This window comes from Pleurodeles waltl, chromosome 8, assembly GCF_031143425.1.
Source record: "Pleurodeles waltl isolate 20211129_DDA chromosome 8, aPleWal1.hap1.20221129, whole genome shotgun sequence".
Lineage (NCBI taxonomy): Eukaryota > Metazoa > Chordata > Amphibia > Caudata > Salamandridae > Pleurodeles > Pleurodeles waltl.
The window spans coordinates 1,511,146,037-1,511,172,806 of record NC_090447.1 but is presented as its reverse complement, the minus strand read 5'-3'; the positions used below and the strand labels follow the sequence as shown (position 1 = coordinate 1,511,172,806).

The following is a 26,770-nucleotide window of genomic DNA, read 5'->3' as shown; positions in this document are numbered from 1 at the left end:
TCACTGATGTTAGGCAGTGGAAACTTGTCCATCACTACATGTTGGTTCATACTGCGCAGGTCTACACAAAACCTGAGCCTGCCATCACCTTTTTTTCGTATAACCCAGTCAGTGGCTTCCACAGGTTCTAGGACTTGCTCTTTTATAATTTCTTCGAACATTTTTTTTACCTCTCTCCTCACGATAACCGTCACTCTTCTCAACTTGTGTTTCACAGGAATAGTACCTTCTTTCAACACTATTCTGTGAACATATCCTTTCATTTCCCTCAACTTTTCATTAAATACATCTTCCATCTCACTTAAAACCTCCTCAACACTTAAATCTTCCACAACTAACACTCGATCGGGATCAGTCACAATAAGTAAATACCACTATAATATTGGTGGTCTGTCTTCCGCTACACCCACCTTCCCCTCCATACGCCTGGACTTGAATTCAGTGGGAGACAGAAGATATCCTAATACATCTCTTCTTTCGCTGTGATATCCTCCCAGATTTATATTTTTAGAAAGTAATGTGACTTGTGGCCATTCTTTCTCTCACATTTTCTTTGGGACGATGGTGTATAAAGAACTAGAGTCTACCATTAGTTCAATGCTCTTGCCCAACTCTACAAAGGACAGTTTTGGTCTGATTCTCCTTCCCTTCGAAGATGTACAATTAGCACACAATCTCCATTGTTATCTGCCCAAACTGCCTCTTTGGTAACTGTCACAAGTGATTTACTGTTGTCTTTACACGTGCAAGCATAATCCAACTGCATTCTTTATTAGACGCAAATCACCACTTAGAGTCACTTGCATAAATGTTCTTCCACAACTTGCACATATTTTCGTTTTGACTTCCTTCTGTGATCTATGGTTGTGTTTGCCGGTTGCTCCTACATTTTCTCAAGTCTTCTCATTTTTCCCCAGTGCATCAACCTCACCTTCTGTACTCAGTACGTCTTTCTTATTAATTTCTGTCATGCATTGTTCTCATTCTTCTACTATTTTCGTGATGCTGAGAGCATTCTTTACCAATGATTTCTTTGTTGCCCATAGGAGTTCCTGAGTCTTCTTGGTCTTACACTAGACAATCAGTTGGTCTCTGATTAACACATCTGTCATCTTGCCAAACTTGCAATTGACTGATAACTCAGGTAGACTAGATACAAAATCTTCCAACGATCCCCCTGGTCTCTGTGGTCTTATATAAACCTTGTAACTGGACATGAAAATACTTTCTTCTTTTGTAAATCTATGTTCCAAGCGCAGTTTGGCTTCCTTGTACACATCTTCCATAGGTTGGTTGTAATGTAATTGTATTTATTTAGCACTTACTACCCCTGACGAAGCGTTGAACTGCATTTTGGTGAGTAGCATGCTACTCCAGAACCCAAAAGGCTTAGTGGTGGATTAGTATAGGGAAAACTGAGAACAGTATTAATATGTCATTTTCACATCTCTGGTAAGTACTTACAACTATGATGACACTGTTTGCCTAGGGTACCCAGCAATAAAGTTTTCTTTCTTTCTGGCCTAAACTCTTGTCCATCAAGAGCAATCCGAAAGTTTTTAAATAGATCTATCCACTCTTCCCATTGGATAGATGGTTACCCATGCTATCCCAAAAATGGAGGCGGTTTAACTATGCAGGATGAAGCCATACTGTAGTGGGATACAGTAAAAACGTTCTTTTGTAAGTAAAAATAAATCTTAGATGCTTAGATTAATTGTCACAAGGGGCGTCTGAGTTGTGATGAGTAAACGAGGGGCGGCAGAGGAGTTCCTGTCTGTGTGTGCTCGGTAAACAGTGATAGGAGCTTTGCTCAGCTTAGCGAATTGTCAGTGCGTTTTTGAACACGCATATCCCATTAATGCATCGCTTGCGATTCGGACGCTTTGAGTTTCCGACTTATGGTGGCGGATGCCACGTGTTGCTGGGCAACACGCTTGTGCTCACGTGCTTTCACTTGTGGCGGCTGAAGCTGTCTCGCAATAGGTGCTCGAGTCGATCCTTTGCTGCTGTGTTTAAATGTCTTGTAATTTCTTTAAAATCATGGGTATCCTGCATCCACGGTCACCAGGTTCAGCCGACCAATGATCCTCCTCACTGCTCTCTGGTTACTGTAATACACCAGTTGTGGTGCCACTCCAGTCAATCTAACTAACAAACTCTCACATCCACGGCTCAAATTAACTCATACTAATACTAAAACTGTACTCATATTTCCAGATACTAATCTATTACCAATTCTTGTTGGGTTCCGGAGTAGCGTGCTACTCGCCAAAAAGTGCTGTGACGCCTCGTCAGGGGTAGTAAGCGCTTTATAAATACTATTACAATACAATACTTGTGGTCCGATGTAGCCAGCGGTCCCTAGGTACTGAATCACTTTCCAGGCTGCCAGTTCCGTTGTGCCTGGCAATCACCACCAGAAATGTGATGATAAAACGATCACAACGCACTGGGAAGTCTTTGAATATTTATTATGAGCAGCCTGTAAAAACGGGATCCTCCTATCGCCAGCCACAGGTCAACTGACTGAAGAGTGATCACACTACAATACAAGGTTTCCAACAGAAACACAATGAATTAAAGTTCTAAAAACAGTAGTTCCCAACCTTTTAACTTTATCATTACTGGAACCCGGGGAACCCCACTGAATCATGTTTGGAATTCAGGGAATCCAGGGACCCCTTACTGAGTCATAACTGGAAGCGGGGGACCTCGGCCTAAACATTGTTGATGATTTGAACTGCAAAACAATACACAAAAAATAAAGACACAAGCATTCATCAAACATATACACAAATGTTAACATTTTATTTAATTGGCAAACAAATATAAATAAAAAAAATTAATTTTAATTGGAAGGTCAGAGATTTTCTAAGTTTAATTGAATCCACACATTGTCCATGCTATATTCTGTTTGACGCACCTGTACTGTTCCCACGAATCAATGAGGATACTAATTTAATTTGTAACCTCCAATTTCAAATTCCTTGACACCTACAGTACATATACAAATTTTCAATTGTACATTTTGCCACTTTATTTATATACACTTTATTAATCCGTTAATATTGTTTCATTTTCTAAGCGGTTGCGGAACCCCTGAAGAGGCTTTGCGGATCCCTAGGGGTCCTCAGACCACAGGTTGGGAACCACTGTTCTAAAACACTAAAAGGTACACGATTGTTTCACACAATGCATTATCACTGAAAGCTATGCATTACTACAAATGTCTCTCAAAAAACAAGAGTTTCAGGTTTCATTAAAGGAAATACCAGAAGGGGGTAACTGTATGTGATAATGTAGGTGGTTGTAAATTAGTTGTGCTGAAAAGTTCATGTTTAACATGCATGTCAATGGTATCTATACAGATTTTGTCACTTAATATCCTTTTTTTCCATTATGTGTCCATTATGTTTTTTTAAAATTATATTTTACAATATCTGGGATGGTTTCCATTGTGCCACTTATTCAGGGGTGGGGTGGCGCCACTTTTGTCAGTCCCCAGCTCCCTCCCCTGATCCCACTACACATACATATCTTTTCCATTGTTCCTTTTTGTTACCCGGAGTTCCCCCTTCCTCCCTCCCCAAATATATACTAGATTGGCATTAGCAAGCACTGCAACCTTGTGAAGGGCAAGATGCATTTTGGGAACATCAATGATACACTTCAACAGTTCCAAAGACTGAACTATCGATTTGAGACAGTTTTGAGAGATGTACAATAGTATCCATCTCAGAAGCTGAGGCTGGAAGTAGGCGTTCGTGGCCAAGGTTTTTAAGCCGGACGCTGAGCTTCTGGTCCAGAATGGTACATGGGATCTGGTGAAAGTGACCATGTCGGCCATGCATTCGAAAATGGTGAGAGTCTGCCTGTGCAGCATACATGTGAGGGCACATAGTTGGGATGTGCCTGGATGGGGGCACTTTGGGGAGGGTCAAGAATTTCAGGACCATTCCCAAATGGTTTAATATGTTTGTCCATCCCCTGGAGCATAGTCTGTTTACCATTCTTTCGCTAACTTGTTTTCATCCACCGCTCACTTTTAAGGATTTATTTCTTCTTTTTGTTTGAATACTCCATGAAAGTGCATGTGTTTTAGCTCTCTCCTGTGTGCCCTTTTCTCCCTCACTATTGTTGCCACCCTAAGCCCCACTCTGTGTTGGTCTCTTCGTTGTGTGCTTTTCTCCTATCAAACGATCCCCTCGTCTCTGTGTTGTTTTTTCACTCCTGTGCTTCTACCCCCCACCCACTATGTTATCTCCCTCCTGTGCTGCATTTTACTTACCCCATGCTTCATTTTTTATTTTAAAATCACTCTGCCCACTACCCATTGGCTTCCACAAGGATCCTCTGTTGCCCGCCCCAAAGTTATTTTTTGAAGGGAAAAAAATACATATTTGAAATTCAGCATTTATAGTTGGAGTTCTTTCAAGTAACTAAAAGTCGTGTCCTAAAGTAACTATAACTCACGCCCTCGCCATGCACAGTTGTCTTATCATTAATTATATTTTAAATGTTGCAGTGAGAATACGAAAGATGGCATAGAATTTGTCATTAATGATACATGTGGAGTTATTAGCTGTGCATGGCGGAGGCGTGAGTTTTAGTTACTTGATAGATGATGGAGGCTGGCCCTCTAATGTTGGAGGCTGGCCCTCTATGCAGTGTACAAAATCAAGTACACTATGCAGAGGGTTCAAGCAACCACACGTTGGTTTCCAGAGGTAAAAATCAGACCACCTAATGCTCCAATTTTTAAGGTAGCTGGTCAAGCAGTTCAATCAATCAATCAATCAAAAAATGTATAGAGCGCGCTACCCACCCGTGAGGGTATCAAGGCGCTTGTGGGGGACAGGGAGAAGGGGGGTTACTGTTCGAACAGCCATGTCTTGAGGTTTTTTCTGAAGAGTAGGAGGTCTTCGGTTTTGCGGAGGTTGGTGGGGAGGAAGTTCCAGGTTGTGGGGGCGAGGTAAGAGAAGGCCCTGCCTCCTGTGGTGGTTCGTTGGATGCGGGGGACTGTAGTTAGTGCGAGGTCGGCTGATCAGAGGTTGTGGGTGGGAGTGTGGAAGTTCACTCTTTCGTTGAGGTAGGTCAGGCCAGTGTTGTGGAGGGATTGGTGTGCGTGGATGAGGATCTTGAAAGTGATTCTCTTGTCTATGGGGAGCCAGTGAAGGGATTTGAGGTGTGGTGAGATTCGTTAGTGGCGGGGAGGCCAAGGACGAGGCGCGCGGCTGTGTTCTGGATTCTCTGGAGTTTGTGTTTGAGTGTGGTGCCGGCGTAGAGGGCGTTACAGTAGTCTAGTCTGCTGCTGATGAGTGCATGGGTGACTGTCTTCCTGGTCTCTGGGGGAATCCATTTAAAGGATTGTGTTGAACCAGGAGGAGGTTAGTGCATTGATTTGCTGTGTCACGGAAAGGGAGGGGTGCAGGATGATGCCGAGGTTGCATGCGTGGTTTGCGGGGGTGGGTGCGGGCCTATGGCGGTGGGCCACCAGGAGTCGTCCCATATGGTTTTGTTGGGGCCGAGGATGATGATCTCGGTTTTGTTCAAGTTAAGCTTCAGGTGGTTAGTTGTCATCCACTTGGCGGTGTCGAGGAGAGCAGCCTGTAGGTTGGTTTTGGCGGTGGTGGGGTTGCGGGTGAGGGAGAGGATGAGTTGGGTGTCGTCTGCGTAGGAGATGATAGTGATTCCGTGTGGTCGGAGGATGTTGGCTAGGGGGATCATGTAAATGTTGAAGAGTGAGGGGCTGAGGGAGGACCCATGGGGGACTCCGCAGATGATCTTGGTAGCGGTGGAGTGGAAAGGTGGAAGCCGGACTCTTTGGGCCCAGTCGGTGAAGAAGGAGGTGAGCCAGTCTAAGGCTTTGTGGTGAATTCCTGTGTTGTGGAGGCGTGTGCAGAGTGTGTGGTGGCAGACAGTATCAAAGGCTGTGGAGAGGTCTAGGAGGATGAGTGCGACGGTCTCGCCTTTGTCGACTTTGGTCCTGATGTTGTCAGTGCATGCGATGAGGGCGGTTTCCATGCTGTGGTTCTTGCGGAACCCAGATTGTGAGGGGTCAAGAGTGTTGTTTTATTCGAGAAAGTGGGAGAGGCAGGCATTGACTAGTTTCTCGGCAACCTTGGCGGGGAAAAGGAGGAGGGAGATGGGGCGATAGTTGGAGAGGACCTCCAGGTCGGCTTTGTTTTTTTTTTAGGAAAGCAGTGATTTCTGCGTGCTTCCAGGGGTCTGGGTAGGTGGCGGAATGGAAAGAGGAGTTGATTATGTCGCGGAGTATGGGGGCGATGGTTGGGCTGGCTTTGTTGTAGATGCGAAGAGGACACGGGTCGGAGGGGGATCCGGAGTGGATGGAGTTCATGATTTTTTCGGTTTCTTCGTGTATGGTGGGGGCCTAGGTGGTGAGTGCGTATGAGTTGGTGATGGGTGCGAATGGTAGTTTTGAGGGTGGAGAAGTTGGTTGTAGAGGGTTCTTGTAGCTATATTTTCTCCACTTGGCGGCATTTGCGATTGGAGTCTTGGAGTTTGGGGGTGAACCATGGGGCGTTCTTGATGTTGCGGGTGGCGATGTGTTTTCTGAGGGGGGCTAGTGTGTCTGCGCAGGTAGTGATCCATTTAGAGAGGTTGTGTGCTCCTGTGTTGGGGTCGTTGGTGTGGGGGGAGGTTGTGAGCCAGTTGGGAGTCCAAGCGTTCTGTGGGGATCTTGTCCCAAATGCGGTAGGGTGTGGTGTGTTGATGGTGGTGTGTGGGGGTTTTGGTGAAGGAGAAGTGGACGCAGTGGTGGTCAGTCCAGTGGAATTCGGTGGTGTGGGTGTAGGCTATGTGTTGGCTTGGGGTGAAAATTGCGTCAAGCGTGTGTCCTGCTGAGTGGGTGGGTGCGGTGACCAGTTGTTTGAGTCCGAGGTTGGTGAGGTTGTCTATGAGGGAGGTTGAGTTGTGGTCTTGAAGGTTCTCCAAGTTAAAGTTGAAATCACCGAGGAGGATGTAGTCTGTGGAGGTGAGGGCGTGCGAGCTGATGGTGTCGGCGATGGTGTCGCAGAGGGCGGGGCGTGGTCCTGGTGGTCTGTAGATTAGTGTACCTCTGAGGGTGGAGTTGTTGTTAATGTGGATTAGGAAGTGCATATATTCTGTGCTGTCGATAGTGTCTTGGGAGCTGGTGGTGACTTTGATGGTGTCCCTGTGTAGGATGGCGATGCCACCACCTGGCCTGTTGAGGCGGTCTTTGCGTTGGAGTGTGTATCCCTTGGGGGTGGCGATGGCTATGTCGGGTTCTGAGGAGGGGTTGGTCCAGGTTTCCGTGAGGTAGGCGATGTCAGGTGAGTGTGATGTGATGAGGTCCCAGAGTTCTATGGCATGTTTGTGAAGGGAGCGGGTGCTGAGGAGCAGGCAGTTGAGGTGGGTGGTGTTGGTGTGGTGAATGAGGGTGTTGTTGCGGGGTGTGTTCTGGTTGTGGGGTGGTGTGCGGTGGGGCTGGTTGGTGGGGGTGGGGGCAGAGCAGGTGTGTATTGCATTGGGGGTGTTGTGTTTGTTGTTGGGGGGGTCGCTATGGTTGGTGTGTGATGTGAGGGATGAGGAGCAGGATAAATTACAGGTGTAGCAGGTGAATGGGCCAGGAGTGTGTGTGGGGCTGGAAAGGGTGCAGGAGGGGCGAGGGCCTGGGTTGAGTGAGCGGAGGGTGAGGGGGGAGTAGATTTGTCTGAGGGGGCCAGGGGGACTGGCACAGGGCTCCTGTTATTGCGCTGCTGCTGCCATAATTGGGGAGGAGGGAGGGAGTGGCAGCTGGAAGGATTGGGGACTGGGCGAATGGGAAGGCTGGGGGGTGGGGCCGCAGGGATTAGCAGCAGCGGGAAAAACGGGCGGAGAGGAGGTGGGAGGTGGGGGAGGGGCCCGGGGACGCAGAAAGAAAAACGGACGGAGGCTGGGAAAGATACAACCGGCAAAGTGGAGACGGTGAAGGGCGGCGGCGCGAGGAGGGACCTGCCTGCTGGAAGCAGGGTCAAGGGTTGCTCCTGTTATCGTGCCGCGGCTGCCATAAATGGGGAGGAGGTAGGGAGTGGCAGCTGGGAGGAGGGAGGGCTGGGCCAATGGGAAGGCTGGGGGGGTGGGGCCACAGGGATTAGCAGCGGTGGGAAAAACAGACGGAGAGGAGGTGGGGGAGGGGCCGCGGGGATGCAGGGGTTTAGGAAAGAAAACGGACGGAAAGGAGGTGGGGGGAGAGGGGAGGGGCCGCGGGGATGCAGCAGCAGGGTTTGAGGAACGAAAAACGGACGGAGGCTGGGAAAGATACAACCGACAAAGTGGAGGCGGCACGGGGCGGCGCGCGAGGAGTGACCTTCCTGCTGGAAGCAGTTAGGCTAATCCAAGAGATGTGCTAGGTATTTGCTGTACTCACAAATCCAATCATGCACCCTACACACTCATTGAACAACTCAAGACCAGGATTTATAAAAATATGTCAGAATTTTATATACATTTTACGACCAAGATCTTTAGAAGACGTTAAGTACTTTTCAAGTTATGACTTTTTAAAGTTTTAGCAAAGTTAGTATTTCTGTGCGTAATTACGCACCATTGGAATCAATGCACAGTAACCTTTAAAAATGCAGTAAATATCACATGGTTAGGTTACCAGTCTCTTCTCTTGCAGGATGGCTGGAGTGGTTGGTGGGCACAGTGTGCCAGCTGGAGAGTCTCAGGCAGCTCCCAGTTCCGGTGGGAGCACCATTGGAGAGGTTCTTGGCATAGGCACAGGGCCACCTGGAGGGGCCACTTGGAATGGATCTGGTTTGCAGATTTAAATATGGTGCCTTGGGGTCCCCTTGGGCTGTTGAGGTTCACAGGTTGGGGACCTGGGGCACACACTAGATCCCGAATGCAAAGAGCAGGGCACCCAGGTGCAGAGCGAGTTGGAGGTCCAGGAGCTGTGCGCAACGGAGTCCTTTGGAACTGGAGGTGAGTTACTTTGACGGCTGCTTATAGGACAATGGAGGCACTCTGGTCAGAGGTCTGGGGTGTTCCTGAAGTCCCTTGACTGGGGCTTCTCCCTGATCCTTTTTCAGCTTTGGGGGAGCTGGTTTTCTGCTTGTTTGATGCCAGCTGACCAGTACCCAGGGTACTGGTGTAACTTGGCCACTAGAGGGCGCAGTGCCACCAAACTTTGCACAGCTGTAGGTCACATCCGGTTGGTCATTGGTGTGTCGTCGGGTCTGGCTGTGCCGTTCGGTCACAGAGATATCAGTGATTCAGTGAAGTGACCCTCACTGGTTTGTTGGTCCTTTGTAGGTTTCTTGATTTTATAGAGTGGTGCGTCCACTCAAGAGGGAGATCTGGGATGATTCTTGAAGCCTGGAGGTCCCCTGGGTTTCTTGAAGTTGGTCCAATGTCCACCTCCTCCTCAGCGGCGATTTTCAGGACCAGGGTGCAGCAGGCAGGGTTTGGCACCTTTTCTTGTGCAGCAGGTCCTCAGCTATCTCTTTGTTGTGGTATTTCTTTGGTGCTGGTCTTCTTTTCTTCTTCGAATCCTTCTCAAATCTAAATTCTTGGTCTAGGAGAGCCCACTAAATACTGAATTTAGTGGGTGTTTTAGGGGGAACCTGGTAGTGTCCAATGGGACACTTACCCTTGGGTGGCTACCCCTACTACAGTGACCACTTCCTGTGGTAACAGCCCTGTCCCTAAACCCGATTGGCTAGTTTCCTCTATTCCAAGTGTTTGTGTATTGGCTGTCTTGATGTGGCAGGCTTGCTGGAACCAGTCAGCAACCATGCCAGGATAGTTAGCTTTTTCAGAGGGCACCTCTAAGGTGATCCATGGGTACTTTTTTTTTATAATAAATCCAGTACTGGTACCAGTTTGGATTTATCATTTTGAGTTGTTTGATACCAAACAACCCAGGGTTCAGAGTAGCCATTATGTAGCTGGGAAACTCGTATTGACCAGTGTGCAGCATATATATTAAAATGGCTGCTCTGTTCACAACTCACTATGTCCCAGGTTTGGCAAGGACACAGTGGGGGCATATTGCTCATGCAATAATGCCATCACATATAGTATGGTGCACCCTGCCTTAGGGATGGAAGGACTGCTAGAGGGGTGACTTATCCATAACATATGCAGTGTACGGTGGACAGGGCAACAAGGAGTGTGCCATGTCAAGTTTGTATTTTAGGTTTGCACGAGGGCACTCAGCCTGCTATGGCAGTGCTGGGTGCATCTGGATGCATGGCCCTAGAAGGTGGCACAATCAGTGCTGCTGCCCTCAGGAGCCTACCCATAGTACCCCATGCCCTGGGTACCTAAGTACCTTTTACTAGGGGCTTATAGTGGTGGCTAAAGGTGTATCTAATTACTTTTACCATGTTTTAGGGAAAGAACACTGGCACTGGGAACCTGGTTAGCAGGATCCCAGTGCACTCCATTCCAAGTTGCATACAGAAACCAGGAAAAAAGTGTGGGGTGAGGTACTGCAACAAGGAGCCAGTCTCACAATAGAACTCTAAGTATAACTGCTAAATGTCTATGGTTCTGTACGAGTGGATTCAGAACCTAACTATAACATCCCTGTAACCTTTGTTTTTCAGTGAATTTCTATGGTGTTTTTTTAATGTACAGTAATATTCATTGCTATACGTAATTCAACCACCGCCGTGCATGGTGGTTGGCCATAGGGTCTTGTCTGCGGCCAGGCCCTAAAGCAAACTCCCTAAAAGCACCAAACCTTGCACCCTGCATGGCCTTCTCCCGTGCACAGAAAGGGTTGCCAGCGAGAACTGGTCTGCAGCCAGTCCCTGAGGGCAACCCGCCTAACCACCCAACCCGATGCTGGAAGTTAGCTGTGGCCTCTTTGGGGGTGAGAATAGGTGTGAGAGACTGTATCTAGGGGTAAGAGCGGCTGTCAGAGCGTCTGGGTGTGAGAGTGCATACATCAGTGTTTTAGTGGGTGCGTCAGTATATGTGTGGGTCCGTGAGTAGGTGCATCAGGGTGTCAGTGGGTCTGTGAGTGGGTGCATGAGGGTCTGACTGAGGCTGAGGGAGTGCATGACAGCAGCTCTGTGCTTGCTGAAGCATTTCATCTCTGGCCCTTGCACATGTGTAGGGGACAGAGATGAAAGCTTCGGATTTTGACAGCAGTACCTGCTTTACGTGTCCCACTGTCAAAACCCAAAGTGTTTGCTGTGGCTTGGCTGCACCTGCAGAACAGCAGCCAAGCCACGGCAAACAGCTATGTACCGGGGTGGGTACAAAACCTTAGAAATTGGGCAGTTATAGAGGTCTTTCAAGTTACTATAACTTGCACCCTAAGTAACTTTTATTCACGCCCTCGCCATGCACAGTTGTCTGATCAATAATTTTATTGCAAATGTTGCAGTGATAATATGAAAGCTGGGATAGAAGATGCCATCAATGATATAGCATGTGGAGTAGTTAACTGTGCATGGCGAAGTCGCAAGTTATAGTCACCTTAGGGTGCAAGTTATTTCAGTGATTATATATACATACATACACTTAAAAAACGAAAGTTTACAGGGACGTTACAGTTAGGCTCACATTTTAAATGTACGAAACCACAGAAATGCACCCGTGATAGAGTTTTCTCAAGTAACAAACAATAGCTCATGCCCTAAGGTAACTTTAACTTGCGCCCTCATATAACCTTCTGCCTGGTCCGAATTAAGGGGTTAGCCCCAACTTCATATCTAGAAACAGTGGCAGGAGTCGGCCTGTGGTGTAGATGGCAATCCTCTCAGGAAGCTGGTAGGTCAGCGCCAGCATGTCGCACAGCATGCATTCCAGGATAGGCATGGCTGGAATGCCCTCTGCTTCCTTTAGGTCAGCGCACTGTTTATATCATAAAGCATACTGTGTTGGAAGTACAGTCCTGATGCAATGCTGTGTCTAGGTGTTAGAAGCGGTCTCCTGAGTGGGCAACCCAAACTAACATATTGTGCACAGTGTTCTTAGCCTTGACCAGAAAGTACTGATTACATGTGGGCACAGTCTAACTAAACAAGCAGATTGTTCCTCGTATTCCTAGAATGCAAGCAAGCTGATACAAATATGTAAAAATCATTGCTAACAGCAGCCTTACTAAAACAAATAAAATATGAACTGTAAAATGAAGCTAAAACATGGGTGACCAACTTGGGCCCTAGAAGTCCTCACTACAGGACCAGTTGCCACTGGCCAGCTGGGTACTTCCAGGAAGAGACCTCTTGTAGCTTGTTGTATCTCATTAGCTTGAATGGGAGATCAGCCTTATGACCCTTAGAGTCCACGTCTTTGTCCTGGGTACAAGACGGAGCTGTTTCAGTCGTTCAGGTCTCCTCTTAGGTCAAAGGTAGCAGGTCCGCTTCTCTTCTGTTCCTCCTAAGGTCCACCAGTGTCCTGCACAAGGTGCTTGGGGGTGTCACATTTATGCCACATATCAGATAGTGGGTGGGAATGACTCCTGGGCATGCCCTAGCTAATGGGGTAAAAATTCCCAGTTCAAGTCCTACCCACTTTGGGCATTTTCAAACTGGCAAATTCTAGGGCCACATTAAACTTGGGCTCTGAGGGCTGGGGTGTGAGGGGAGTATACTACGGTAATCGAAGTGTCCTCCCACATCGAGCACTAAAATCCAGTTTGAAACCGCCACTGGACCCACAACACACATAGAGACAGAAGTCTGATGGGACACAAGCAGAGTGCTTCAGCAAACAAGCAGTGGAACCCCAAGAATTGTCCTGCCAACTTGTTCTCTGTCATTTTATTGTAGCCCATGAGTTATATATAAACCCAGTGACGGAAGTCTGGTAGAATAAAAGCAGACTTGTTCTGCAACCAGACAGAGGATAACAAGAATTGTCTTGGCATACTTTTCTCACCCCTTCACCTTTGCAACGAAAGGAGGTTTTTACCGGTCAAAAAGGGATCATTATGACAGGTTGCAGTGCATGTTTTAACTGTAACAGTCGAGAGACAGTGGCAGGCCTGAAGCTATGGTTGGGCTGCTACTGTAGTGGATGGCACAATAGGCGTTGCAGTCCACTAGTATGTAATAAAGAAACATAGGGCCAGATGTAGCAACAGAAAATGTTGCGAGTTGCAAATTGCGAGTCATACCGACTCGCAATTTGCAACTCGCAAAATTGTATGCAGAATGGTGTCTCAGACACCTTCTGCGACTCGCTATGGGGTCGCAAAGACCCACCTCATGAATATTAATGAGGTGGGTCACAAATTGCAACCCCATAGCGAGTTCCTGCACTCACAGGGATGGTGGCCTGCTGGAGACAGCAGACCTCCATGTCTGTGACTGCTTTTTTAATAAAGCAGTTTTTTTTTTTTTTAATTGCAGCCTGTTTTCCTTAAAGGAAAACGAGTTGCAATTCAAAAAAATAATGAAACCATTTGGTTTCATTTTTTCAGAGTAGGCAGTGGTCCACTGGACCACTGCCCGCTCCGACAAAATAATTACAGCGACATTCACAAAGGGGAAAGGGTCCCATGGGGACCCCTTCCCCTTTGCGAATGAGTTACCACCCACTTCAAGTGGGTGTTAACTGCGCGGTCACAAAGCAATTCTGCATCGCGGTGCGAGTCGCAAATAGGAAGGGAACACCCCTTCCTATTTGCGAGTCGGATTCACCGACTCGCAAAATGTGAATCAGCATCGCGATGGCCGTTTTGCATGTTTTTCGCAGTTTGCGACATGCAAAACGGTTCCTACATCTGGCCCATACTACCCAATACAATACCTGGAACTTGTGGCCTATGCAGGACAAAAAACAAAAAACAACAGTTGCCTGCAATTACACAATTCATCAACCATCCATAGCTGAGAGTTTTGAAAATTTAAAAATTAAATTAATGAAGCAGAGAGGCACATAATTATCCAATTCTCTGTCCGTCAATGGATTCAAACATATAAGTTCCATTGGCCCTTTAAGTTGATGACGTTTCGACCCTAGTCTTGTTATGGATCATCCTCAGGGCTGTTAAAATTCATAAGGAGCAGCAAGCATTGTGTGTGTCCAATAGAGCAGTATAAATCTTAGAGGGAAGGTTCTGCCAGTAACGACTAAGCAAAAACAGGATTATGAATGAGTCACTCAAGGTACTTCAGTTCACAAGGCGAGGTAGCAAGAATTAGCCCCCTGCATGGCTAGGGAACATTCAGCCAGACCACGGCCCAGGGTGTCCCACAGAGCAGGTGCAGCAGTCGGTGTCTGTCGTTTGTCAATCGGTCGTAGTGGCATCTAACTTCCAGGCCCGAGTACACTTCTAGTACCATCTACTACAGACTTATAGGCAAGTTAAATATACTAATTAGAAGTATGTCACTGCAATCATGTTAAAAGTGGGAGATCAGCCACTTTACTACTGTATACAGAGACCTAAAGACAGTAAAAATATAGCGTCCAGCAAAAGGCAAAAACAATCCGGGATGACCATGGAGGAAAAGTAGATTTCCTAGAATGGGGGAGACTGTGTTTAGTAGTATATGTGCCATGTGTGGTTAAGGATGCCTATAAGATGGGTCATCAATGTAGGTCCAGGAGGGCCGGATCTTTCTCAGCTTTCCAAGAAGTTCATATACGCTATATTTACTCTTTTAGAAGAGCAATGGCTAGCCTGAAAATTTCAAATCCATCTGGCCCATCTAGACCTATGCTGGACATCCCTCTTGCAGGGGACTGCAGTCTACACACATGAACTAAGCAACCCAAAGTTTTTACTAAGAAATTAGGAAGAACCAAGACAGTGAGCTTGATGTCCATTGGCAGATTTTAATCTTTTTGGATGAAATTATTTTAATATTAACCCAATGAAAAGGACTACAGTTTAATTTTAGTGGAAGCTTACAGGTGGGTAAGGCTGCACCTTGAATTTTACACAGGCGTCCCACACATTCTTTTTTTAAACCTTCAGCCACTCTGCACTTCATCCAGTGCTTACTTTTCATCCAACGGCTCATTCCATCCTGAAGGGTGGAGTTTCATTTTTATTACTCGATGTATAGCAAAAGAACCCTGCTATATAATGTACGTTGGCCCAGACTTGTGTGAAAGTGTCGCACATGTCATGGAGTACTCGGTGGGAAACAGCCTCTACCACACATGGTAAGTATATAAATTAATTGTGTGTGTATATATATATATATATATATATATATATATATATACATATATATATGGTTTAAGAGTGGGTATTGGTAAAGGGTGGTAAGGGCAATTTTAGCGCTTAGGAGAGAGTAATGGTAAAGGGTGGTAAGAGTAATTTACGGGGTGGGTAGTGGTAGAAGGCAGTGTTAGACCTGGCATCCTTGGCGTGGTCTCCCCTGTCTTTTTGCCTCTGCTTCCTGTATTTGCCCTTGCAGTGTCTGTGTGTGCAATTTTAAACTGCATTGTCGACCTGGCAAGTGTACCCACTTGCCAGGCCCAATCCTTCCCTTTTACTACATATAAGTCACCTCTAAGGCAGACCCATGGCCAGGATGCATTGTATTTAAGAGGTACAACATATACTGGTGTGTTTTACATGTCCCGATAGTGAAATACTGCCAAATGTGGGTTTCACTATTGCAAGGCCTATCCCTCTCATAGTTTAACATGGGGGTTGTCTTGAAATATCTTTTAAGTGTAATTTACCATTGGGTGCAGATAAATATATGGAGTTTGGGGTCTCTGCACAAGTAGCAACTGCAGGCCAACCAAGCAAAGCACACACAGCAAAGGGGCAGTACACCTCCTCACAGCTCTTCAGCTCTTCTCCTTGGCAGAGCCTACTCTTGATCCAGAAGTGTTCTAAAGTTCTGGGCTCAGCAGTTGAATTATTATAAATTTTAAATTATAAATAAATCTTCATTGAATCTATTGACCTGGCTGGATATGTTAATTTAAATCAGAACCTTGATGTAAAGACATGGACTAATAAGTTGAAATATGGATTTACCAATGCTTTCCTGTTGATTTACCAATGCTTTCCTGTTCCTGTTACTACCCACTAAGGCTGATATAAGGGGTCCACACCTCCTTGGTAACCCATACCCCTTCTAACAGGGCATCTTTTGGAGTGTATGCGTTGCCTCCTGTTGTGAAGTCTCAGGGGCATCAAAGACTTCATCTGCCAGTGCCTGGGTTCTTCTGCTAAGAGTCCTGCCTTGCTAAGTGGTGTCAAAGCTAGAAGTGGAAGCTGGTAGCCCAAGGGAAACTCCACGCACGGGGGCCGCTGCGGCAGAAAAATTTATGCAGCGCCTGTCTCGCGGCTGCGAAATCGACGCATAATCTACTTCAACACAGATCCATAGTTGCTGTGCTGCCGGATTTTGCACACATCATCCTGGGCGTCAAATCTTCAACATCACCACTCTGACTCAAGGCTGCATGTCCAGAAATCAGTGCATCATTCTCCTGCAGGGGAAAGAATTGATGCATCGCCCACCCGGCAGGGAAAGAATCGACGCACTGCCTCACTTGTGAGTAAGGAATAGACGTATCCCTTGCTTTTCTGACGCATCACCTCTCCGCAGCTTTATTTTCAACACATTCGAGGTACTTTGTGTGCTAAAACAATGCATCCATTGATTACGATGGATTAGGACTCTTTTTACTTAAAAAATGTATATCTTTTCTTGTGTATGTTGGATTTCTTGTCGTTTTGGTCCTGTTTTACTTAGATAAATATTGGCTATTTTTCTAAACTGGTGTGGTGTCAATTTGTAGTGTTTTCACTGAGTTACTGTGTGTGTGTCTACAAATACTTTACACATTGCCACTGAGATAAGCCTGACTGCTTGTGCCAAGCTACCAAGGGGATGCGCAGGGGTTACCTTAGCTGTGTGATGCTCTTCCCCTGACTAGAGTGAGGGTCCCCACTTGGATGCAAACCACTGCCAACTAGAGACCCCACTTCTAACAGCTGTTAATTTTAGGATTTAGGAGTGGGTAGTAGGTATGAAGTGGTAAAGGTAGGTTTAGGGTTGAGTAGAGGCAAAGAGTGGTATCTGTATGAAACATGGGGGTTTAGGGACAGGTAGTGGCATAGGGTGATAAGGGTAATTTTAGCGTTTAGGAATGGACAGTGGTAAGAGTAAAGGGTGGTCAGTGTAATTTTAGGGTTTAGTGGGTAGTGGTATAGAGTGGCAGGCAGAAAGAGCGATAAGGGTAATTTTAGGGTTTGTGGAGGGTAGTGGTATAGGGTGGTAAGTGTAATTTACTAAAAAGGGGTCCCACAAAAAGAGAGAGTGTGTGTGTATAAAGGTTTTACTTTCACTAGCTTTTATCCAACAGCACGTTGCCTTCCTATATTTTTAAATTCAACTTGTAATAGTACCAACGAAACTACAAATCCCAGAATGCAAAGCTCTACTGGTGAGAAGGCCCGGCCTGCAGAAGGTGTGACGTGGACCTGCTGACAGCTACAACTCTGGCTTGATAGCCGCACACTGAGGAGCTATAAAGTTGTGCATAGTTTTACTAACTCCAGCGGCGCAGAGCGAGCAAAGCAACAAACCGGGGGAAGTTGAGCAAACAGCGGGGCGCACACAGCAAGAAGGAAGTAATGACGTCCCCGCCCCCCCAAAAACGATGAGATGGAGTCAGGGAACCCCAGCCCTCTTTCAAAACACGGCACAGCCGCCCCCCGGGTCGTCTAATCAGTGACACCCCATCATCTCTGTTATTTTAAATCTAAAGCTGCTCCGGGACCCATAGGGAGCGCACAGGTACTCACAGCGGGAGAGTAGCGCCTCTCACCTCTGCAGCCTCCCTCCGACCCGCGTCACTCACAGCTCCCGCAGTAGCTCCCACCCGAAGACGCCCACAGGCATCTAGGCACCTTCCTCCGCGTGACCTCACCTGAATCACACGAGCCAAACAATTCGAAGACCGATTGGGGGTGTAGCGTGGGGAAAATTCAGGGATTTCACAACCTCCCATTCACATCGTGTGCGGGGGAGGGAGTTACGCGGAAGTATGATGTGTAAACATGTTTTGGAGTGATGGAAAACGTGCAAAACTGAGTTTGTGACCCCCCCTCCCCCCTACAAAAAGTGTCTGTAGAGCAAACTCTGAAATGCAATTGGACTCTAATTTGCTGATCATTTAGAAATCCGAATTAAAAGGCTTCTTGTCCTATCGGGCGACACAGGGCCACGTGCAGGCAGCGTAGGTTTTTTTATTTTCTAATTTTTTTCTATGGTCTGTAATTGAATTGACTTTATTTAGCGGTTACTTGTTCACACCGAGCTGCCTCCGCCTTCCGAATAAGGTTCGGCCCTCATCAGGGCCGGACCGGGAACCCCAAGCAGCCCTGGCAAATGTCAGACCAGCCCCAATAGGGTTAGGGTGACCAGACGTCCCGGATTTTAGAGGACTGACCCGGTGTCCCGACGCTTCTCTTAATATTTAACAAATGTCCCGGTTTTTGGGACAAAGGTCAAATTATTACTTAAATGTCCCGGTTTTTGGGGCAAAGGTCAGATTATCCAGGGAAGCATAAATTAAGGGTATCCTCTCTATTAACAGACGCCTACAAAGTATGCAATAATTAAGTAATTTATCTATTACTGTCAGGCAACACAGTCCCCTGTCTGCTCCCAGCAGAGATAGGAATGGGGGGCAGAGAGAGGTGGGTGGGTCAAGCCATAGCTAATTTCATATGTATAGAATAGTCTTGTAAATGTGTGTGTTTGTGTGTGTATATATATATATATATATATATATACACACACATTCACACACACACACATAGGCACACATTCACAAAGCCACGCAAAAAACACGGGACAGGCCAGATATAAAAGTGAGTGTAAAGTCGTTAGTCCTTCTTTTATGTCTGACCTGTCCCGGTTTTTGCTCCTCAAAATCTGGTCACCCTAAATAGGGTGCACAGCGAGCGAGCCTGTCTACCATAACGGGGATTAGGGGGGCTACCACCCCCAAGAAAATTTGGGAAAAAATGGCAAAAACAGTGCATTCTACAACACCTTTTATTCAACTGTATTATTTTTTAAAGCATGGTGAATGATGGCCTTACAGTGCACCAGGCTACGGCAATCTTTATTGGGGTTCCTCACGGATTCCCTCACCATCACCCTCTAGCAGAGCCCCTCATCTCGCCATAGCCCCTCTCTCTCTCATGTATTTCATTTGTTTTATAGCGCCTCTCTCACCAGCCTATGTGTTGGAGCACTTCACATCACACACACATACAGAGACAGAATCATACATGTGTAAATCAGTGTACAGAAAACATTCCATAGCACAAAGGGGCCTACAAGGTGTAGGATTCACATCATCCATACTGGGAAGCATTTTTGAAGAGTGCTTGGTCTGGGGAAGCATAAACTCAGGATTCAGACCGAAACACAGTGGAAAGGGTTGACTTTATTAATATCAGTTTATTTCTACCCAAACAAATACTTTTTTTAAGCAGTATTAGGATATTCAAGGACTGGGAAAAACATAACCTTCTAACGTGTACCATGCAGTTTGCACGCAGCTCTTTGATGGCAGTTCATGGCTCGCTCTGCTAGATTATGATTGTAACCTATGAACTGCACCGTGACAAAAGGATCTTTGTGACAAAAGCAGTACCCACTGAGCAATGCACACAAAATACTGTTCTGTGATCTGCATAGTACACGTTCTTTGCAGCAGGCAACATAACCCTCTGCGCTACCTTAAATGAGTCAAAACTGCCACAAAATAAAACTCCATCTCTTTCCAGCAGGTACATTAATTACTAGAGCTATCTAGGCACTTTTATTGTTGCCTGGAAACTGTTGGATATACAAGGAACTCTGCAGTGCTTTTCAAACTCCTGCAGTGCTACAAAACTGTCCCCCAGTTACAAAACCGTCCCCTCCACCCTTCCAGCCTCCCGGGGTAACGCCCGATGCCTGGTACGGACAGTCAGGCTTTGGTCCTCAGGTGTTAACATGACCCTCTAGGCTCATCCCTCCACATCCCTTCAAGATACTGATAAAATAATGGTATTGGATGACACTTGGTAGATGTGTGGCGGGCACTGGTATGGGGGAACATATTGTTGGTATCCCCAGAGCTCACCTCTGATATTTTCATCCTTTTTGTCCCTGCAGTTCCATAATGCGCGAGAACTTGGTATTGCATTGCATACACCCGAAGGTCAAGTGGTACGGCCTATATCTAGCGCCTCCCGTTGCCACAGTGCTTGGTTTCAGATCCTCCTATGGGAAGGCAGATCATTGCTTGGCTGCCCTCATACACTACTTGTTAGACCTGACAGCCTTAGGGTGGTCACCCCTAACTTTTTGCCTGCCTCCCTCCACTTTTTGGACAATGTTTTTGCTGGTTTTTAGACTCTGCTCACTTTACCACTGCTAACCAGGGCTAAAGTGCATATGCTCTCTCCCTTTAAACATGCTAACCTTGGATCACACCAAATTGGACTATTTGATTTACTGATAAGTCCCTAGTAGAGTGCACTATATGTGCCCAGGGCCTGTAGATTAAATGCTACTAGTGGGCCTGCAGCACTGGTTGTGCCACCCACTTTAGTAGCCCATTCACCTTGTCTCAGGCCTGCCATTGCAAGGCCTGGGTGTGCAGTTTCACTGCCACTTTGACTTGGCATTTAAAAGTACTTGCCAAGCCTAAAACTCCCCTTTTTCCATATATAAGTCACCCCTAATGTGTGCCCTAGGTAACCGCTAGAGCAGGGTGCTGTGTGGGTAGAAGGCAGGACATGTACCTGTGTAGTTTACATGTCCTGTTAGTGTAAAACTCCTAATTCGTTTTTACACTACTGTGAGGCCTGCTCCCTTCATAGGCTAGCATTGGGGCTGCCCTCATACATTGTTGAAGTGGTAGCTGCTGATCTGAAAGGACTAGGAAGGTCATATTTAGTATGGCCAGAATGGTAATACAAAATCCTGCTGACTGGTGAAGTTGGATTTAATATTACTATTTTAGAAATGCCACTTTTAGAAAGTGAGCATTTTTCTGCACTTAAATCTTTCTGTGCCTTACAATCCATGCCTGGCTGAGTTTAGTTGACAGCTCCTTGTGCATTCACTCAGACACACCCCACACACAGGGTACTCAGCCTCACTTGCATACATCTGCATTTTGAATGGGTCTTCCTGGGCTGGGAGGGTGGAGGGCCTGCTCTCACACAAAGTACTGCCACACACCCTACTGGGACCCTGGCAGACAGGATTGAACTGAAAGGGAACCTGGTGCACTTCTAAGCCACTCTTTGAAGTCTCCCCCACTTCAAAGGCACATTTGGTATAAAACAGGGCCTCTTTCCTACCACCTCAGACACTTCCTGGAGAAGAAACATGAACCAGAACCTGCACCCTGACAAGAAGAACTGCCTGACTGCCTAAAGGACTCACCTGACTGCTTTCTACAGAGGACTGCTGCCTTGCTGTTGCCCTTCTGTCTTGCTGCTTTCTTGCTTTGCTGCAGAAGTGCTCTCCAAGGGCTTGGATAGAGCTTGCCTCCTGTTCTCTGAAGTCTCAGGACCAAAAAGACTTCTCTCTTGCAACTGGACTCCTTGTGTGGCAAAAAATTAGACGCACAGCTTGTTCCGCGGTGAAAAAGTCACCGCACGCCAACCCGGGATGACACCGCTTGACTTCGCAAGGAAAAGATCGACGCGGCGCCTGCGGTGCGACCAGAACTTCGACGCACGGCCCACCAGATCGACGCACAGCCGACCTGGAATGACGACGCCCGACTCCCAGAGGGGAAATCGACGCAGCACCTGCCATGAGGGAGATATTTCCCCGCATCGCCCACCGGAACGGCTCAGAGCTTGCCAACAAGCCCAGGATTCCACGCACAGACCCCGGAGCATCTGAAAAGCCCGCAATCCGAAGAGGAGGCCCGTCCACGCGCCGGAAATTGCCGCAACGTCTTCCCCACGTGGAAAATAACGATGCAAGTCCGTGTGTGAAGGGGCGAAACCGACACACGCCATTTTCCATGCATCTCCTCCTCTGCGGCCCCTTGCGAAGATTTTTCAACCAAACTAGGTACTTTGTGCTTGAAAGAAACTTTGTTTGCTTTTAAAAGACTTAAGACACTTTATATCACTTTCCAGTGATATCTTTACATTTTCTTATTGCATCTTTTATCGTTTTGACCTGCAAATATCCAGATAAATATTATATATTTTTCTAAACACTGTGTAGTGTATTTTTGTGGTGCTATATTGTGTTATTGTATGATTTATTGCACAAATACTTTACACATTGCCTTCTAAGTTAAGCCTGACTGCTCAGTGCCAAGCTACCAGATGGTGGGCACAGGATAATTTGGATTGTGTGCGACTTACCCTTACTAGAGTGAGTGTCCTTGCTTGGACAGGGGGTAACCTGACTGCCAACCAAAGACCCCATTTCTAACACTACTTTACCTGTTTTGGCATTGCGGCTTCCATGCTGAGTGGTGCTGGTGCTCGTCTGCATGTTTTCTTGCTGCACGGAGACAGATACCTTTATCAAGCCTATCCTGGCTGTTTGTTTTTAATTTTTCCAAACAGCTCCTTCTCCGCATTGTGGGCTTTTGGCATTCCTGGAATCACTGTACTGGAGAATCACAAACCTGCTGTCTGGCTGTTATTACGGCAAGCACCGGTCTTGCATTCCTTTCTTGAGTTCAGGTCAGTGCACTGTACTCATGATTTGATAGGCATTAGCGGTGGTCCCCTGACCTTAGAACCCCTGGCTGAGTCGGGGGCCCGTTCCATGTACTTTTCAGGGGGCCCCCTTAAGGTTCGTTACACCACTGGCATTACCTCTATGTCCATCGTCCTCGTTCCAGTCATTACATCATGAGACATACCAAATCATAAGCCTTTGATAAAAACACAAACCACATCAAAGCATGCACACCCAATGATTTAATACACAATGAACCTGTGAAAATAATAGTGGTTAAGCAAAGTAATTCATTTATTTCATTTCAAAACTGAACTTAACACCCCCACAGCAAAATTCTTAGTACAGTCCAGAACATTATTCAGTCTGTAATGTCTCACAAAAGTAGAGTGTGAAGGCCAAGTAGCTGCTCTACAAATCTCTGAAAGAAAAACTCCTTGGAACTCTGCCTAGGAGGCAGCCATATCCCTGGTAGACCGTCCATGACTTAAACTACCTTCACCAGGACCCTGCTATGCCTGCATGATAGCATTCTTCAACCACCTACTTAACATAGCTCTAAATGCAGCCCTATCTTGACTTGCAAATCCAAAAGTCACAAAAAGTCAATGTGTCTTTCTGAATGCTTGAGACCTGTTAAGATAAATGGAGAGAGCACATGTAACATCTACAGAGTGAAGAGTCTTCTCGTCCGAAGAAGGAGAAGGAAAGAAAGAAGGGAGAATCACCTCTTGTGAAATGTGAAAAGAAGAGTTGACCTTAGGTAGAAAGGAAGGATCCGGGTGGAGAATAACACCATTCTCAAAACGCCTGAGAAAAGGAGGACGACAGACTAAAGCAGAAAGTTCCCCAATCTGTCATGTAGAAGTCATAGCCAGCAGAACAAGAACTTTATAGGAGAGAAACTTCAAACCAACTTCCTCTAACGGTTCAAAAAGGAGGGGATTGTAAAGACCTGAGAACAGTGGGCAAACCCCAAGTAGGGAGGACTTGAGCATAGGTATCAAAATAGAAAAACCTTTGAAGTCTCAATCTCACCTAGAGGTTCAAACTCCCTAAAAGCTTTCAGAGAGAACTATTGAGATTTAAGAATAGAGAGAGAAATATTAAGTTGCTGACCTTCCGTTAAAAACTGAAACTCTACAACTGGAAATACCAACTGTGAAAAATATCCCAGTGTCTAGAATAGGCCTTGAGAGTCAAGAACCATTGGGAACCCTGAATGGTCTTGATTAAAGCCAGAGTGACCCTTAAAGATTCACCCTCTGAACCCCCAAACTGAGAGAAAGACTTATGAAGATGCTGAGGGCAAGGAGTCCCGAAGGGAGACAGAGTTGACACCAGGGAGGACTACCGAAGAGGGAACCAAGATCGTCTCAGCCAGAACAGGACTACCAGAATCACGTCTGCTCTCTCCCGCTGAATTTTTGCCAAAGTTCTTGTGATTAGCAGAAATAGAGGGAAAGCATAAAGCAATATCTGGGGCCAATCCACCAGGAAAGTGTCCATGCCTCATGCTCCTTCCTCTGGACCTCAGAACCGTAGAATTTTTCCCTGAAGCGACCAGATCCAGAAATTGATGGTTGAACTTCCTCAGATCTGGTGGAAGATCCTGCGAGACAATGGCAGATTAATCGATGAAAGAAATTACCTACTGATGTCTACACCCTTGATATGAGGTGCTGTCAAGCTCAGAAGATTGGATTCTTCCCAGAGACCAATCGAAGTTGCCACTTGATTCAAAGTCTTGGATCTGGTGCTCCCCTGATGGTTTTTTTAAGCAATGGAGAACGTGTTGTCTGATCTCACCAACACATTCCTTTGCCTGACGAGATCTGAGAAGTGTCTGAGGGCTCTGTAGATTGTCATGAGTTTCCTCCAGTTTGAAAACCTCTTCTGCTCCAACCATGACCATATTTGCTGACTTACTGAGTAAGACATGTGGGCCCTCAACCGATCTTGCTAGCATCCATGGGAAAGAGCAAGGGTTGCTCCATCTGCATACCCTTGACAAGGTTGCAGGGTCCATCCACCACTCCAGCTCGTGCTTGACCTGTCAGGATAGAGGAGCCAAGTCATCCAGGGATTGACTCTTTTGGGAGTAGAACCAGTGAAGATGCCAAAGGATAGGATGTAGATGAAGACGTGGCCAGGGAACTGTGACCACACATGCTGCCATATGCCCCTGGACATCCAAACACAGTCGAGTCTGAACCTCTGTGCTGGGGTGGAGAGAACTGATCAGGCTTTGCATACGAGTGATCATGTCTTGGTGAAGAAACAATATTGTCACATCTGTCCTGAATACGGCTCCTATCCACCTGATCTCCTGGAAGGCCGTCAGCTGACATTTGGGAAGTTTGAGGAGAAGGAGCAGCCCGTTCAACACCTCATGGAAGGAGCATGAAGAAGCCAGTCGTTGAGATAATGGTAAACTGGGAAACCCTGTAAATGAAGATGGGCAGCAACAGGAGCCATTATTTTGGTGAATACCCTGGGTGCTGACTTTATGCAAAAAGAAGGACCATACTCTACCAATGAGGACTCCCTACTGCAAATCTCAGGAAACTCCAGTCCTTTTTGCAACAGGGTTATTATGCAGATAGGCATGCACTAAATCCAAAGTGATGATGAAACTCGGAATCCTCTGAAGGGTCTCCATCTTGAACTTGACATCTGGAATATAGAGATTCAGACAGAGGATTTCCTGACCAGGAAGACAGTGGAGTAGGCCCCACCTGCTTCTCTTCTTCTGTGGTACAGGACAGTTACTCTTCTTTATAAGAGAGGAAATTCCCTGCATCAAGGCTTCACGTTAATGGTGTTCCAGATAGAATTTCGGACTCCTCCAATTCTGTCAGATTCAATCTGATTATCCCTCTTGACGACACTGAGGACCCATTTATCTGTGGTTAATGAACTCTATTTGCAGAAAAGCTCTTTTATCTGTCTGCTGACCTGTAAGGGAACCTGTTCCCCGGCATAGTCGGGAATTCTGCGTTTTGGATGCCGCATCCAATTTCTGTTTCTTGAAATAACCAAATTATGATAAAGAATTGCCCTGGGGTCTGGAGGAAGGATCCGACATTTACCTCCTTAAAGGTTGCAGAAAAGATGTCCATCTAGAAGACCTGAAAGATTTAGGCACTTTTTTCTTAAAAGATAAGCAGTGTGTCCTCTCCTTGAAGAGATGATGGAGCGTCTTTGCCAAACCTGCCCCAAACAATTTCTGGTCCTCAGAAGGAATTTTTAGGGTGACTGCTGTTCCAAAGACTCCAGAAGAGGAAGGCAATACTTCTCCTGAATGGCTTGAAATAACAACTTCTGAGTCTGAAATCAAAGATTGAGTTTGTATTTGCCACATACACTCCAGCTCTGAGCGCAATCTGAGATCCAGAAAACCTTTCCTTAAAGAAGAGTCCACCTTCTTTTCCACTGGGTGTTTAAGAATATTCTTCTTTGCTGTGGAGGAACAACCCACCAAACTGGCCACAACAGAATCCACCTGGACAGACTCTGGTAAATCATTCTCAATGTCTTCCAAAGGAGAGAGCTTAACATGATCTTGGCAGTGATATCTTTTAAGGATATTTCCACTCACCTCTGATGACATATAAAACAAATTGGTTACTTAGAAGTCCCTCATCAACAGGTTTGCATAATGCAGCTGCAAATTATCCTGAGAAGAGGAAGGTCTTTCTACCAGAGGAAATCCCAGATTTCCCCAAATATGAGAAAGCATGTCCTGCAATACTTCCTTGGAGATGTATTTCCTCTTGCAATCTGGAGTTAGCAGAGAAATGTCGCTATCTGAAGACACAAAAGATGCCGAAATGGGAAAACCATCAGACTTCTGAATATCCTATTTAAAGAAGTCCTTCCTGCAATCATCTTTAAACGCTTTTAAAGTATCCAGGAGCGCCTAGGGGTGGGAGAAGAGATCTAATTTCCAGAAATAAAAGGAGACCAAGAAAGAGAGTATGATGCCTCTTTGAGGAATGCTTCTCCATCTCAAAATACTGAAATAGCAGGCCCCAGCAGGCAAAAAGTGTTTGACACAGCAAAAAAGTTACTTCAAATAGTGCTCAAAACAGGCTCTCACTATGCTCTGAACAATCCCACTTATAATTGCC

At 46.3% G+C, this 26,770-nt stretch overlaps 1 protein-coding gene across 3 annotated transcripts in view; it reads right to left on the bottom strand.

Moving 5' to 3' along the window:
- Window positions 1-17,952, bottom strand: part of LOC138248841 (CD276 antigen-like) — a 79,065-nt gene extending 61,113 nt beyond the window's left edge. Inside the window, exon 1 of one of the 3 annotated variants that reach the window (XM_069202793.1) lies at window positions 17,842-17,952. The gene's annotated coding sequence lies outside the window, so the exon portion shown is untranslated. Of the gene's footprint in view, window positions 1-17,716 lie in introns of all 3 variants that reach the window. The other 2 variants (XM_069202792.1, XM_069202791.1) reach the window with 2 other exon arrangements.
- Window positions 17,953-26,770: the final 8,818 nt, after the last annotated feature.